The 13734-nt window shown below is 49.4% G+C and overlaps 1 protein-coding gene and 1 pseudogene across 11 annotated transcripts in view; one reads left to right on the top strand and one right to left on the bottom strand.

The window, feature by feature from the left end:
* PIK3CD (phosphatidylinositol-4,5-bisphosphate 3-kinase catalytic subunit delta) overlaps nt 1-10760 on the bottom strand; it is a 61950-nt gene extending 51190 nt beyond the window's left edge. For 2 of the 11 annotated variants that reach the window (XM_070385203.1, XM_070385201.1), the window contains exon 1: nt 10615-10674. The gene's annotated coding sequence lies outside the window, so the exon portion shown is untranslated. Of the gene's footprint in view, nt 1-7657; nt 7783-8203; nt 8321-10614 lie in introns of those variants that run through there. The other 9 variants (XM_070385195.1, XM_070385202.1, XM_070385191.1 and 6 more) reach the window with 9 other exon arrangements.
* On the top strand, nt 3323-3442 carry LOC138991287 (5S ribosomal RNA; annotated as a pseudogene).
* Nucleotides 10761-13734: the final 2974 nt, after the last annotated feature.

Genomic DNA, 13734 nt, shown 5'->3' with positions numbered 1-13734 from the left:
AAAGACTTAGCTGTTCTTATGCCCAAGCACACCCATGCCAGCTGTTCACCTTTGTAATTACACAGTGTGGTCAGCGGATAAGTGGATGAAATATGGGTGTGACCAGAAAGAGCTGTTTCCATGAAAATGGAATTGAGTGCTTTAGAAAACAGTAAAGACAAGTCACTAAAACAAAGTTTCCATTAAATGAGACTGAGCAAAGCAACTGTAAAAGGTAGGGGAGAAGAATGAGAATTGACAAAGGATTCTACGCCTTACTTAAGAATGACGAACCAATCAAACAAAAGCTCTTGGCCTCACATCAGTACATCTATGTACTTTTTTGGGGGTGGGAGGAGGGCATGCTGCATGACAAGGGGGATCTTAGTTCTCTGACCAGATCCTCTGGCATCGGGAGCTTGGGGTCTTAACCACTGAACAGCCAGGGAAGTCCCACATCAGTACGCGGGGATATGTTTTAAGTTAAGATGCTTAGATTTGAGATGCAGCATTTTCATAATTATCTACCTAAACTGAAGTTTCAGTTAATCAGTCAATGAATCACATAGGATAACAGGGCTCCTATGGGACCTCCCTGGTGGTCCAGTGGCTAAGAGTCTGCACTCCCAATGCAGGGGGCCTGGGTTTGATCCCTGGTCAGGAAACTATATCCTGCATGCTGCAAGTAAGACCCAGTGCAGCCAAATAAAGTAATAATTTTTTTTAAAGTGCTCCTAAGAAGCTAGGTATCTCATCACAGTTGCATCTAATCTAATCGCTGTTTTGCCTTAATCTGTTTTTCAAACTGTAGTTGGAGACATTGGGGTGGGAATAACGGAAGCCACAGCAAGAACATAAACATCTTCCCAGAGCATCCATCTGACTCAAAAGTAAGGGGGAACAGCAAAATAAACATGGATTATCGAGGAATAGAATGTAAAATTATTGTTAGGATTAAAAATAAAACTTGAAGCTTCAAAGCAAGGTCATGGTTGGGGTGGGCTGCAGCAGGCTAGGGTCACAATCCCATCTCTCTGGTGGGAGGAGTGGGTGGGAAAGTTGGAGAAGCAAGGTCCATGAGGGTAAAGGTCATGGCCAGCTGCCTAGCCATCTCCCAACCACTTTCCCACAAACCTGCAGCAGAAAGCTGTCCTGGGATGGCTGCCTTCAGAGCAGCCTGCCCGTTTGGGCACCCCCATCTCGCTGCTGCAGCTTGCAGGTGATGGGGCCAAGATCACCTGATGGCAGACCTCACTAGAAGCCTCACCTCCACCCTCTCAGCCTCTGTCCTCCGAGCTCCTCCAGACCTTGAACAGTTAGAAAAAGCTGGAAAAAAAAAAAAAAAAAAAAAAGAACCTCCTGGCTTTGGCACATCTGAGAGGAACAGGCTGATAACAAAGGGCAAAGCGATTCCAACCCTTATCTGTAAAATGGGGGTATTTACTGACACACACCCTGTGCATTCCAAAAGGATCATTGTGGGAGAATCAAATAAGATAGTGACTGGGGACTTTCCTGGTGGTCCAGTTGTTAAGATTTCACACTGTTTTTCAATGCAGGGGGCGAGAGTTGAACCCTGGTTAGGGAACTAAGATCCCACATGCCAAGCAGCATAGCCAAAAAGTGAAAAAAAAAAAAAAAGAAAAAAGGATAGTGGTTGAATAAACCTTAGCACAAAAGCAAACCTCAACAACTTATGACAAAGATACCTGTCATTTAAAATCCATTCAGTCCTACAGTGTGGGCTGCAAAGATTCATTCATCCAGTGGCAAACACAGCAACTTTTGAAGTGCTCATTCCAAACTAATACAGGTTTTTCCTTATTTCTAATCCTCATGACAATCCAATAAAAGAGATACGGTTATGTCAATTTTCAGATGAAAATCCGGAGGCTCAGAGAGGTCAAGGTCACTAAGCATTTAGGATGAAAGCCAAGATCTCAACTTCCCTCTAGTTCCTAAACTCTTGCTTTTGACATGAACATTAGACTTTCTCTTTACTCATTCTCAAACACTGTGCCTCCCACTGGAAATACTAAGCCTCACACATCTTATGAAGCTCCCTCATATAAGACACAGGGTGCACTTAATTAAAAATAGAGCACTGCTTTCCCAGTGACAGTAGGTGAATATTTATTCAAATATTCGTCACACCACACAATAGGGAAAAAAGATTCATAACCCAGTGAGCTGGCTTTTGGACCCATGAACCATCAGAAACAAGTGTGTGGTTTTGCTCATCTTTTCATTGGCTCTAAACATGAGAAAGGTTTTTCAATGGCGTTTTTTAAGAGGGACAGGTGAGAGGGAAAGTTAGGGGGGTTTTTGGTGGTTTTTCCACTAGAAGAAATTTCTCATGAAGCTGTTTGAGATCAAGACCCTGGTTTTATTGATATCCTCCTCAGACACAGGTCGGCAGCAAAGAGGAAAATGCATGCTTAAACCAAATGTGTGTGGGATGGACGACCCTCACCTGAGGCTACCTGACACGCGCTTGAGAGGAGCTTGGACGCCGTTTCACTCTGCTGTGCTGTTGTGTCCGACTCTTTGTGACCCCGTGGGCTATAGCCCACTAGGTTCCTCTGTCCATGGAATTTTCCAGGCAAAAATACTGAAATGGGTTGCCGTTTCCTACTCCAGGGGATCTTCCCCACCCAGGGATCGAATTCACGTCTCTTGTGTCTCCTACACAGGCAGGATTCTTTACCACTGAGCCACTAAGGAAGCTTTACTTTTTACTCTAAGGGGCTGCAAAAGGCTGCTTCATGGTCAGCAACCCACGCTGGTGCTACCCCAGGGTCCTGCGCCTGTGGGACCAAACTGCAAGAAGGAGTGACTGGATGTGGACAGAAACGATCACCAAGATGAATTCTGGACTCCACCATTCGTAAGTCTTTACCCTCATTTCCATGCTACAGGGGTGATGGGACCCCAGAGCACAGGGTCCTGCAGCCCCTCCGTCCCGCCATACCTCTCAGCAAGCATCGGTTCATGCATTTGCCCCAGGGAGGCTCACACCCAGATCCAGGCAGACAGCTGGGGACTAGGTCCATTTTGACAGAAGGGCTGATGGTCTACCTTTATAGCAGAAAAATGGATCCCCATGCTTAACCCAAATCCTTTTGGCTTAAGCGTAAACCATCTCTCCCTGTAGTAACAAGATTAATCTTGAGGGTAAATGGAGACTTGTTAAATAAAATAATGATAATAACAATAGTAGTGGAGTAGGTTGCCTTGCCCTTCTCCAGGGGATCTTCCCAACCCAGAGATCAAACCCACAGCTCTTACCTCTCCTGCATTGGCAGGTGGGCTCTTTACCACTTGCACCGCCTGAGAAGCCCATTCCTATGGCCATACCACCCTAAATGCACCTGATCTTGTCTGATCTCAGAAGCTAAGCAGGATTGGGCCTGATTAGTACTTGGGATGGGAGATTGCCTGAGAATATCAGGTGCTGTAGGCTTGGGCTTCCCTGGTGGCTCAGACGGTAAAGAATCTGCCTGCAATATGGAAGACCAGGTTTGATCCCTGGGTGGGGAAGATCCCCTGGAGAAGGGAATGGCAACCCACTCTAGTATTCTTACCTGAAGAATTCCTTGGACAGAGGAGCCTGGTGGGCTGAGTATCAACTATATGATATGTGATGTTCATTTTCTAGTTTATCTCATTTAATCCTTAAGACAACACTAGGAACAGGTCCCATTAGCTTCACTTAACAGAAGAGGAAACCGAGGATCACAGAAGGTAAGAAATCTCAAGGTCACACAGCAGGAATGTAGGGAAACTACAGTTTAAATTCCAGAGTTCCATCCAATTCTAGAGGTCAAGGGTTTAATTGCTATGTTATACTGCAGCAAACCTCATGCTATACCTACAGCTAACAACCAAAAAGAAAGCTATTTAGCTTCATTAGCAAAATAAATAAATAAAGCAAAAAAAATTCAAGATGACTACCTTTTAAGCCAATTAGTAAAACATTTTTTACCAATATTATTAAATGCCATCATGAAACTATTCTATATCACTGGGATAAACTCATTCAATATTTCCTGGAAAAATATTTAGCTCCACGAGCCATAAAAATGGTCAATACCTTTGATGATAATTCTTGAATACAGGAAAATTCAGATGCCTGAAAATATCTGTTACAGTGCTTCAAAAGTGGTGTGTGTGTGTGTGTGTGCGTGCCTGGAAGCAAGATAAATGTCCCGCAGTGGAGGATGCCGGAGAAAGTAATGGTGTCCCTGCACTAGGACATTTATCCTGCCAATAAAAGGATAACCAGGTGATGAAGTGATGTGGAATGCTAACGTACGTGCCCCCATTAAGTGAAAAAAGCAAATTACAAAAGCACATGATTTGCCCCTCACACAATTAAGTATAGAATTATCATATGATCCAGCAATTACGCTTCTGGGTATATAGGCAAAAGAATTCAAAGCAAGGACCCAAACAGATATCTGTGAACATCCACATTCATAGCAGCATTATTCACAATAGCCCCAAAGTGGAAGTAACCAAGTGTCCGTCGACAGATGACTCAATAAGCAAAATGCGGTCCATCCGTACAATAGAATATTATTCAGTCCTTAAAAATGGGGGGGGGGCTTCTGACACATGCTGCAACACAGATGAATCCAGAGGTCATGATGCTGAGTGAAACGAGCCAGTCACAAAAGGACAAGTACTGTGCGGTTCCATCTGTATCAGGTACCAAGAGTAGTCAAATTCCGAGACAGAAAGCTGAGTGGTGGTTGCCAGGGGCTGAGGTGGGGAGAGCATTAGCGTTTACTGGGTAGAGTTTCAATTTTGCAAAACAAAAAAATTCTGGAGATGGACAGCAGTGATAGTTGATGATGATGTGAATGTACTAAGTGCCACAGAATGAAATACACTTGAAAAAATGGTCTAAATGGTAAATTTTACATATATTTTACCACAATTAAAACATAAAAATTAAAGTAAAAAAGCATATGCCTAATGCAGGGTTCGATCCCTGGGTTGGGAAGATCCCCTGGAGGAGGGCAAGGCAACCCACTCCAGTATCCTTGCTGGAGAATCCACATGGATAAAGGAGCCTGGCAGCCTACAGTCCATGGGGTTGCAAAGAATCGAGCACGACAGAGACTAGGCACACAGCACACTGGTCACAATTAAAAATGCACATTAAAAAATGGAAAAGTGGCCCAGTGGTTAGGACTCCACACTTTCACTTCTGAGGGCCCAGGTTCCATCCCTGGTCATGGAACTAAAATCCCACAAGACATTCTACACACCCTGTACACATCAGCTCTTTTATAGACATAAAAGTGTGCCTGGCACTTTAAACATGACTATATGAAATGCTCAAGACTGGCGATAAAATTGCTATTCCAGTTGTTAAAACTGGGGACTCTGAGGCTTGCGAGGGTTCTGTGATTTGCCTAGTGGTTGGGAAGGACTTCCCTGGTGGCCCAGGGGTTGGGACTTTGCCTTCCAACGCAGGGGGTATGGGTTCGATCCTTGGTAGTGGACTTAAGATCCCACATGCTTCTAGGTCCAAAAACCAAAACATAAAACAGAAGCAACACTGTACCAGATTCAATAAATGGCTTTAAAAATGGTCCACATAAAAAAAATTTTTTTAAGTGATTGGGATTAAAATCAAGTCTGGTTGACTCCAAAGACGTACTTTTTCTTCCATATGGCAATTCCTCCATCACCTCTGCACCCCACCCCGCCTATGTATAAAGGACTTAAAGTTTCAGTATCACAGCTATGAACCTGCTTCCCTATTGAGAAGACAGCATGTCTCCAAGATTTCACAACCAACAGAAAAAAAGGCAATGCCCCTTTGCAATTCTACAGGGGAGGTGGAATAGGAGCCCTGCCCCTCCAGAGAGCTTCCATCCCTACAAGCTTCAGTAATAGGGATGGGGCTCCCCAAATCCCTTCCCACACCACCAGCACCATCCTACCCCACCTCACAATGGTGGCTGCTCAGGAGGACATAGGGACATAGCAACAAAACTGAGCCAGTCCAACAACTGCTCAAGAGACGAAACTCCAAAATGGGAAGGGCTGTGTGTCCCCAGACAGAGGTGGGGAGCCCTGAGCTGAGAAAGCGTTGTCCTAGGTCAGGTAGGACCAAAGAAGACTAAGAGGGGCTGAAACAATTCCCTGCAGGTGAAGAGCCTGGTCTCTTGGCAGTTCCTTTGAATTCCAGGAATTTTCTTTTCTGCCTTTGGGACCCTGATTGTGGAGGGTGCTACTCACAGCAGAGCTAACTTCTAAGGCGGCTGCCAGTTCACAAAGCTGGGGAGAGGGCAGCAGGAGGGCGGAAGGAAGGCTGGTGACTACAGGACCTCTGGTGACTCTGAAATCCTTGCCTGATTGCACTCACAGGAAAGTACAGGGCCCAGATGTAGGAAGCGTTCCATTCCCTGCAAAGACAACTGTGCTCAAACCTTCCCCAGAAAATACCAAAGAAACACACTCCCGTCCTTCTGCAGTTGGCTGAATGGTGGCCCCTAAAGATATGTCTGCCTTCATCCCCAGAACCCATGAATTATTTGGAAAATTAACTTTGTGTAGAAAGGGTCTTTGCTGATGTAATTAAGGACCCTGAGATGAATTCATCCTGGACTGTTCAGGTGGACCCCAAATCCAATGACAGCTGTCCCTCTAAGAGACACAAGAGGAGAAGACAGAGAGGAGGAGCCGTGTGAACACAGGGGCAGAGATCAGATGATGCTGCCACAAGCCAAAAACAGCTGGAGCCCTCAGAAGCTGGAAGAGGTAGGGGGGGTCCCTGGAGAGAGGGAGGCCATACAGACACCTTGATTTTGAACTTTTGGGCTCCAGAACTGTGAGGGAATACATTTGTGTTGTTTTGGGCCACAAAAACTGTAAGAATTTGTTATTGACAGCCACGGGAAACAATACGGCATCCCTCCAAGACAGTACAATCCAGTTCAAGCAGCTTACTCCCTTTCTGCAGCTCTCCCCTCGCCCATCCCCCCATCCCCACTTACTGTCACGTTCCTGGCATTTCCTCTAAGTGGAAAAAGCAATTTCCCCCAAAGTGAGTGAAACACAGTGAACTGAAATACCACTTTAGGAACAGACACACCCATCACTCTGAGGACTCTCCCTCTCGGCTCAGAAAGTAAGCAGCCTTGGAAAACACCCATTTCCAGGAGAAGCCCCAGGAGCCCTTCTCTGAGGGGGGTCAGGTCACCACCTCTGATGGGGAGGAGTGGAGACTTCTACAAGCCACACCAGTGCAGCACCAACCTCAGGCCCCAGGGGCTGTGCTGGCCTCCAGGGAAGGGAGAGGGAGCCAGATTTTGGAATGATCCAAAGCAAGTCAGTATTTGTCTGCAAGGAAAAGAGTGAAGAGAGAGGCTCCCCAGTTTTTTAAATTGTTTTCTTCCCCCACCTTGAAACTGGCAGTATTTCTGATATGATTGCAGGGGATTTCCACCAACCAAGTTGAAGAAAATTCAGTTTTAGCATTAACTGCAGGGAGAGAGGAGGAGTTTTGCAACCTTTGTCATTTATGAAACACCAGCAGTGGCCCCAAAATGAAGATGCTTTCCTTTCTCCCAAATCAGTCAGGCTCCCACCACCCTCCCCGGGCTGGCGGCTAATTACCACACGCGTCTTGACTCTGACCCGGGGGCAGCGGGGCACTGACCTTCCTTGACCCTCCTGGGAGCCTTGCCCTCCAGTCCTGCCCTTCCAACCGCTCGGCTGGGAAAAGTGTTTGTCCTCTGGAGAGTGGCGGAAAGAGCTCCTCTGAGGTCCCACGGTAAGGAAACACTTGGTGGGGCCCCAAGCCCCACCGTCAGACCCACAGAAGCAGCTGGAGGGAGGGAGGTGCTCTCTTAAAAAAATGGTTTTGAAAAATCAGCTAACCAAAGGGGAATTGCTTCATAAGTTGCACATTCACTTCTCCCTTTAACTGTGCAATTAAAGGAAAACAAGGTGAAGCAGGAACTGACCCCTCATACTCCCCCATTCTCTCCCCACCCCACAATCTCCCTTGACATAGGCACAAAAGCAAAGCTAACCAGGTCTGAGGCTGGTCTCTACTTATGGATTGTCTTGCCTTGTAAGCACCCCCAGGGGCTGGTACTCTCCCTGCCAGCCTGCCTTGTTTTTAGCCTTGGCCCCCGGGGGGATCCGTAATAAAGCAAGAGAAAGAACGGAGCCCCAAGCATCATTCAAAGGTGTACTTTACCTGTCCTTCCTGGGCAAGGACTAAAGCAGCAAAATTGCAGATTGTCCCGCCGGAAAGGGACATCAGCATGGCCAGAAGGACCTCTGGGGCAGTTGCCCTAATTCCAGAAACATCTGTATTGGCAGTGTTGTTTCTAAAGGTGGGTGGAGAGGTGAGGGGAAGTAAGCTTGGCTTGTCTTTAGAACTGGCAACTGCCAACTAGGTTTTAAGAGTATACTCATCCTCCCACCCCACCACCACACCCCGGGTGTTTTCCACTACTTTGCTGAAAGCACCAGAAGAGAATGAACCTCAGTATGTGCTAGTCAGAGCTCTCCTGAGCCAGGATGGACAGAATCCCACCATCAAGACATTAAGCCACAGCAGGACATGGGAATGTGAAGGGGTTGGCGATTTCTGCTCTGAGGAGAACAGAAGAGAAAGCTCTATTCTGCTCTCCTTGTGTTTGCTGGCAGCCTCCTAAATCAGAAGAATCTTCACCCCCACTTATCATGTTCCTCAAACCTGGTGGGTAAAGGTAGCAAGGTTTTACAGGAAAGCATCCAGGTGGGTACCTTAGACTCTGGCTCTGAAAGGACACCCCACATCCCAGGTCCGAACACCAAGCAAACTGTTAGGCGACATACATTCTTCTTCATCTGCAAACAGCAACACTATCAGATGACTAAATGCTTTGGCGTCTAAAGGAACCAGGATTCTGGATCAGCTAACTGTAAACGTGTGGGTCAGTAAGTTTTCACTGTGCTGAGCCTTGGTTTCCTCCAGTACAAATGGAGCCCTCATTCAGCGCCTGGTTAACTGAAGATATATGGAAAAAACCCTATGGCACCATTCACTTGAGAAGAACACTGAGGCACTCAGGCACGCCAGCGGTGGGTGTGCAGCCCCTCTGGAAGTGAGCAGTGGTATTACTTCTCGGTTTCAAAGTCGCTCTGGAGCAGTGAACCTTTCCCGGGGAGATTCCTGGGAAAGGAAGCTGCTACCTGCCCCAAGGCACACATCTCACACACGCGTGACCGTGCTTGCAGGACATTTCTGGGGGTGGCGTCTGTCGGGGTTTCTGCAGGAGCCCCGGGGGAAAGAAGCCCCATTTGATGGTCCAGTGGGGTTCGAGACCCACAGCGCCCTCCTTCCTGGGGACACCTGAACGAAATGAAAGCTGCCCAATCATCCAACGGCTCCAGACCGCTCCATATGCAAACTGGGCAGATCCCAAGGGTGCTGCGCTTGAACCTGGTACTTGGGCCGCCGGCACTGGCTGCCCCACGGCGTCCCCCACTCCGACCCCGGAAATCCCATCCCCACTCGCTTCCCCTCCCGAAGCGCCTCCTATCAGTCCTCTCCTGGCTCTCCATCTCCCCACCCGAGCAGGGCTCAGGGCGCAGACGGCAAAGCAGTGCCCCCGCCCACACGTCCCGGTCCCCAAAAAAGTTCCCCGGTCTCTCTCTCCTCGATCTCAGAGAAGTGGGTGCACAGGACGGACCCTAAATAAAAACAGGAAACGCGATTAAAAAAAAAAAAAAAAGGCAGCAGCAGCAGCCTCATTCAGGCTGAATTGAGGGTAAGAGTATTAAAAAGAAGAAAGAAAGAAAGAAAGAAAAAAAAAAAGAGTCCGGAAATGCAAAGCTGAAGGCGGTTTTGCCGCCGTAACCCGGACCCAGCCGCAGATCCGGCGCTGGTCTCGGCGCGCCGCTGCAGTAAACACGCGGTGAGCGGCGCCAGCGGCCCGAGCCCCGCCAGGGCCGGAGGGAAGGACCTGCCGCAAGTCCAAGCGCCCGGCAACGCCTTCCCTGGCCTCTCTCCAGCCCCGGGTCCCGCTCTCCGGGGCTGGGGAGGGTGCACCGGGCCAGGGCGCAAGGGAGGTGTGTGCACCCCTCTCCCCAAGGCTCGACCGGAGCTCGGGGCGGGGGTGGGGGGAGGCGGAACCGCCGTAGAGAACGTAGCCTGCACCCCACGGCATAGCCCGGGCGCCCCGGGTCCCGCTCGCCAGCCCCCGGGGCAGGGCGCACGCGGCTAAGCGCTGTCATTCCCTGGGCTCGGCTGGTGCATACGAGGCTGTCTTGCCGCGGGAGCGCACCCCGTACCCCGCCTCGGGCCCGGGACCTCCCCGGTCCCGCTCCGCGGGGCATACAGTCCCCGTGCACGGGAGCTGTGTGCACCCCTCTCTCGGAGGATGCTCCGGGGGCTGCCCCGACCCCGCGCACAACCTTGGCCCAAGTTCCGGGGGGCGCCCCCTCGCCCGGCTCGCTAGACGCCGGCGGGTGCACAGGACCCGGGTGCACCGGCTCTTCGCGCCGGGAGACGTCCACAAGCCGGTCCCCCGTCTCTTCGTGGTCCCCCTAAGTCCTCCGAAGTCCCTGGTCCCGGTCCTCTCCCCCACCCCCCAGACTCAGCCGGAGGTGAGCGCTTACCCGTCCGGGCGCAGCTGGCAGCCGCTGGGAGCTCCGGCGCTGGGCGCGAGTGAGCCTCGAGGGACGGAGGCGGGGCGCGGTGCCCCGCCTGCTGACAGCCCGCACACTCCACTTCCCACTTTGTTTCCCTTTTACTTGCAACAGGAAAAACAGCAGGTCCTCCTGCCGCTTCTTCTAACCCTCCGCCTGCCTCGCCTGCCCCCCTCCGTCTCGGGCTGGAGGGGCGTCAGCCCAGGTGCCTCTGGAAGCTACACCTTGCCCTTCTTCAAAACAAGTTTATATCTGTATCCAGAAGTGGAGTGTTTCCTGCCGTGTCAACACACAAAGATGTCACAGCCATCGGCGATTCCGGCCCTCCAAATGTGAATATCTGAGCCCCGAGGGCGCCCAGGAAGAAGGATGAAGCTCTCATAGACCAGCTCTAAGGAGCTGGGGGTATTGGTGGCGGGGCGCGGGCATGTGAAAAAACGCAGGATTCTGGCTCCGCTAGCTGAGATGCATATGAAAGGAATGATTTCTGCAAGCCCAGGCTCTTGCATCTTTTCATACACAGAAAAGTGCTAAATTCCTTAACTTGAGATATCTGTTTTTTCATAATTAATAATAATCTTTTGATGTTCAGACTACTTGCCCCTTGTTGCAAACTTCTATATAATTTCACTCCTCCGCACCACCCCCCCACCACCACTTTATCAGTAGCAGTTCTCTCAGGGTTACTTGGGATGCTGTCTCCCAGGCTTGCCGTCTTAAAATTCCCACCAAATAAAACATAACTCTTGACTTTTATGTTGTGACTATTTTTTTAAGTCGACAGTTTTTATTTAATAAAGAAAACGATCAAATCAAGGTCCTAAGAACTCATAAAAGCCCCACACCTTCCACATGCACACACCAAAGGATTTTAGCCCTGAAGGGAGGAAAGCTGGAGGCACCTGGTGGGGGAGGGGGTGGCCAGGCCAAGTGCAGGGAACTGGCAGGGGGTGTGTAAGTGGGGACCTGGAGCTTGGAGTCCCACTGAGCTCAGTCCTGGAGGGAAAGCAGTGGCCTGTGGGCTTGGATGGGTCAAGAGCATGGGTCAGTGCCCCCCAAGATTACTACATTGGCTTCAGATCCTTCCAGCATGTGATGGGTGATGAGCCAGTCAATTTCTTTGTCCAATGACTTAAAGGACCCCCACCCCCAATCCAGCCTGGGAAAGAAAGCACCTGTTTGCTTTCCTTGAACAGAAGAAGACACTGAGGCTTGAAGACGCATTCTTTCTACCCAAGAGATCCCCTGGCCACCCCCAGGGCCGGCTTGGGCCCGCACTGGCTACAACATTGGAAGGACAGGCAGTTCTGTGCTCAGCCAGGAAATGGGAGAGAATTTGGGCAAGATGAGTGGGTTACTGAGTCATCTCCGTTTTCTAGTATTTGGGCTGCAGGCTCTGATCTCTCGGCTGGATACCTGTGAAGGAGCCAGGAGAGACCACGGGTCCCTATGGGTGAGAATGCTGAGTCTGTTCCCAGAAGTATACATCTTCCCAATGAAACATGAGGCTCACAATCTCACTCCTACACCAGGCCAGGACCACTCCAGGGCTGTCAAAAGCCAGAAGAGAAATGGACATTTCAGAGAGAAAAATCTGATGGCAGGTTCTGATGTTTCCGAACACCTGTCCCAACCCTGATTTTGCCTGTGTGCAATTTAAACACTACTTGATAATTTCCAGAGCTGGTTGTAAGAAACAGTCAGGTGAGGAAGGTTTTGCATCATCCAAAAGAACTCTTCGTTGAATATATATTTTCTGTGAGTGTGTGCTAAGTCGCTTCAGTCACATCTGACTCTTTGCGACCCCATGTACTGTAGCCCACCAGGCTTCTCTGTCCATGGGATTCTTCATGGCAAGAATACAGGAGTGGGTTGCTATGCCCTTCTCCAGGGAATCTTCCCCACAAAGGCACTGAATCTGTGTCTCTTGCTTCTTCTGCTTTGCAGGCAGATTCTTTATTACTTGAACTGCCCTCAGGAAAGCCCTATGTATTTGCTGACAACCAGTCAAATCATGCTTTGTAATATGTAAGACGAGAGGCCTGCCAAGTATTCAGATGCACTTCACACATTGTTATTTCTGATTTCAACAACAGCCTCCCAAGAAAAATCTTATCATGCCCAGTTAACAGATAAGAAAACTGAGACTCAGGAAGTTTGAATCATTTTGAGGGGCCACACACTCACTGTCTGCTTTCAGATCCTCGATTCTTTGCCCATGCCACACTGCTTATGTTCCAGTCTGAGACCAAGTTTCACTTTCCTGTAACCCAATGCACTTCATTTTAGAGACCAGATTATAGGACTTCTCCCCCTTCTTTTGCCTGGGGTGCCAGGAAGCTCAGGCTAAGTGTAGCATCAAGTATACAGCCCTTCAAGTTCCTGGTAGACTTCTGCCTTCCTCTCTACAGTTTCTGATCTCTCTTTCTCACTTTATTTTTAACTGTTGTCATGTGTGTTTTGGAGGAAGCTACTTCAAGTTCCTTTTGAATCGGTGAAATGGACCAGCTATGGTGGAGCATTTATTTATAGCAGTCCTAGAAGAAAAGTGGCTTTACGGAAGAAAACGTGTTACTCACGTGACCTCCTGACTGGGAAATCCTCCAGCCCCATTTTATGGAAAAGAAGGGAGATCTCTTCTATTTTTTGAGGTATTGAGGGGAGCCGGTCAGTGGAGAACATGGACGGGAGGCCCCCCGGGGGGCACTCAGAAGAGCATGCACAGCTCTCCAGACCTGTTTCCTTCTGCGCCTGCTACCCTCTTCCTGCAGAACTTCCCCTGCAGCAACCATCCAGCCCCCGTGGTTTCTCACAGATGCAGTGAGCATCTTTGCTTTGTTCAACCTTGAGCACTTACCACCGCCACCCACACATGCCCACAAGCAGGGTTAACTCAGGGCAGCTGGAGCCAAGTTGAACACCTAACTGCAGGGGTACAAGTGAGGAGCCCACTTCCTCAGCGCCTCCACGAGGGGGTCCAGACACTCACCTCCATGACCTGTCCTGGTGCAAAGCCCACTTTGCTGAAAGGCTTTTCCTTCCAGGCAGAGCAAAATTATCCAACTCAAACCCTTGTCCATTTGCCCGGGT

The sequence above is a fragment of the Bos mutus genome, chromosome 16 (assembly GCF_027580195.1).
Source record: "Bos mutus isolate GX-2022 chromosome 16, NWIPB_WYAK_1.1, whole genome shotgun sequence".
NCBI classification, from domain to species: domain Eukaryota; kingdom Metazoa; phylum Chordata; class Mammalia; order Artiodactyla; family Bovidae; genus Bos; species Bos mutus.
This window is presented reverse-complemented; position numbering and strand designations above follow the sequence as displayed.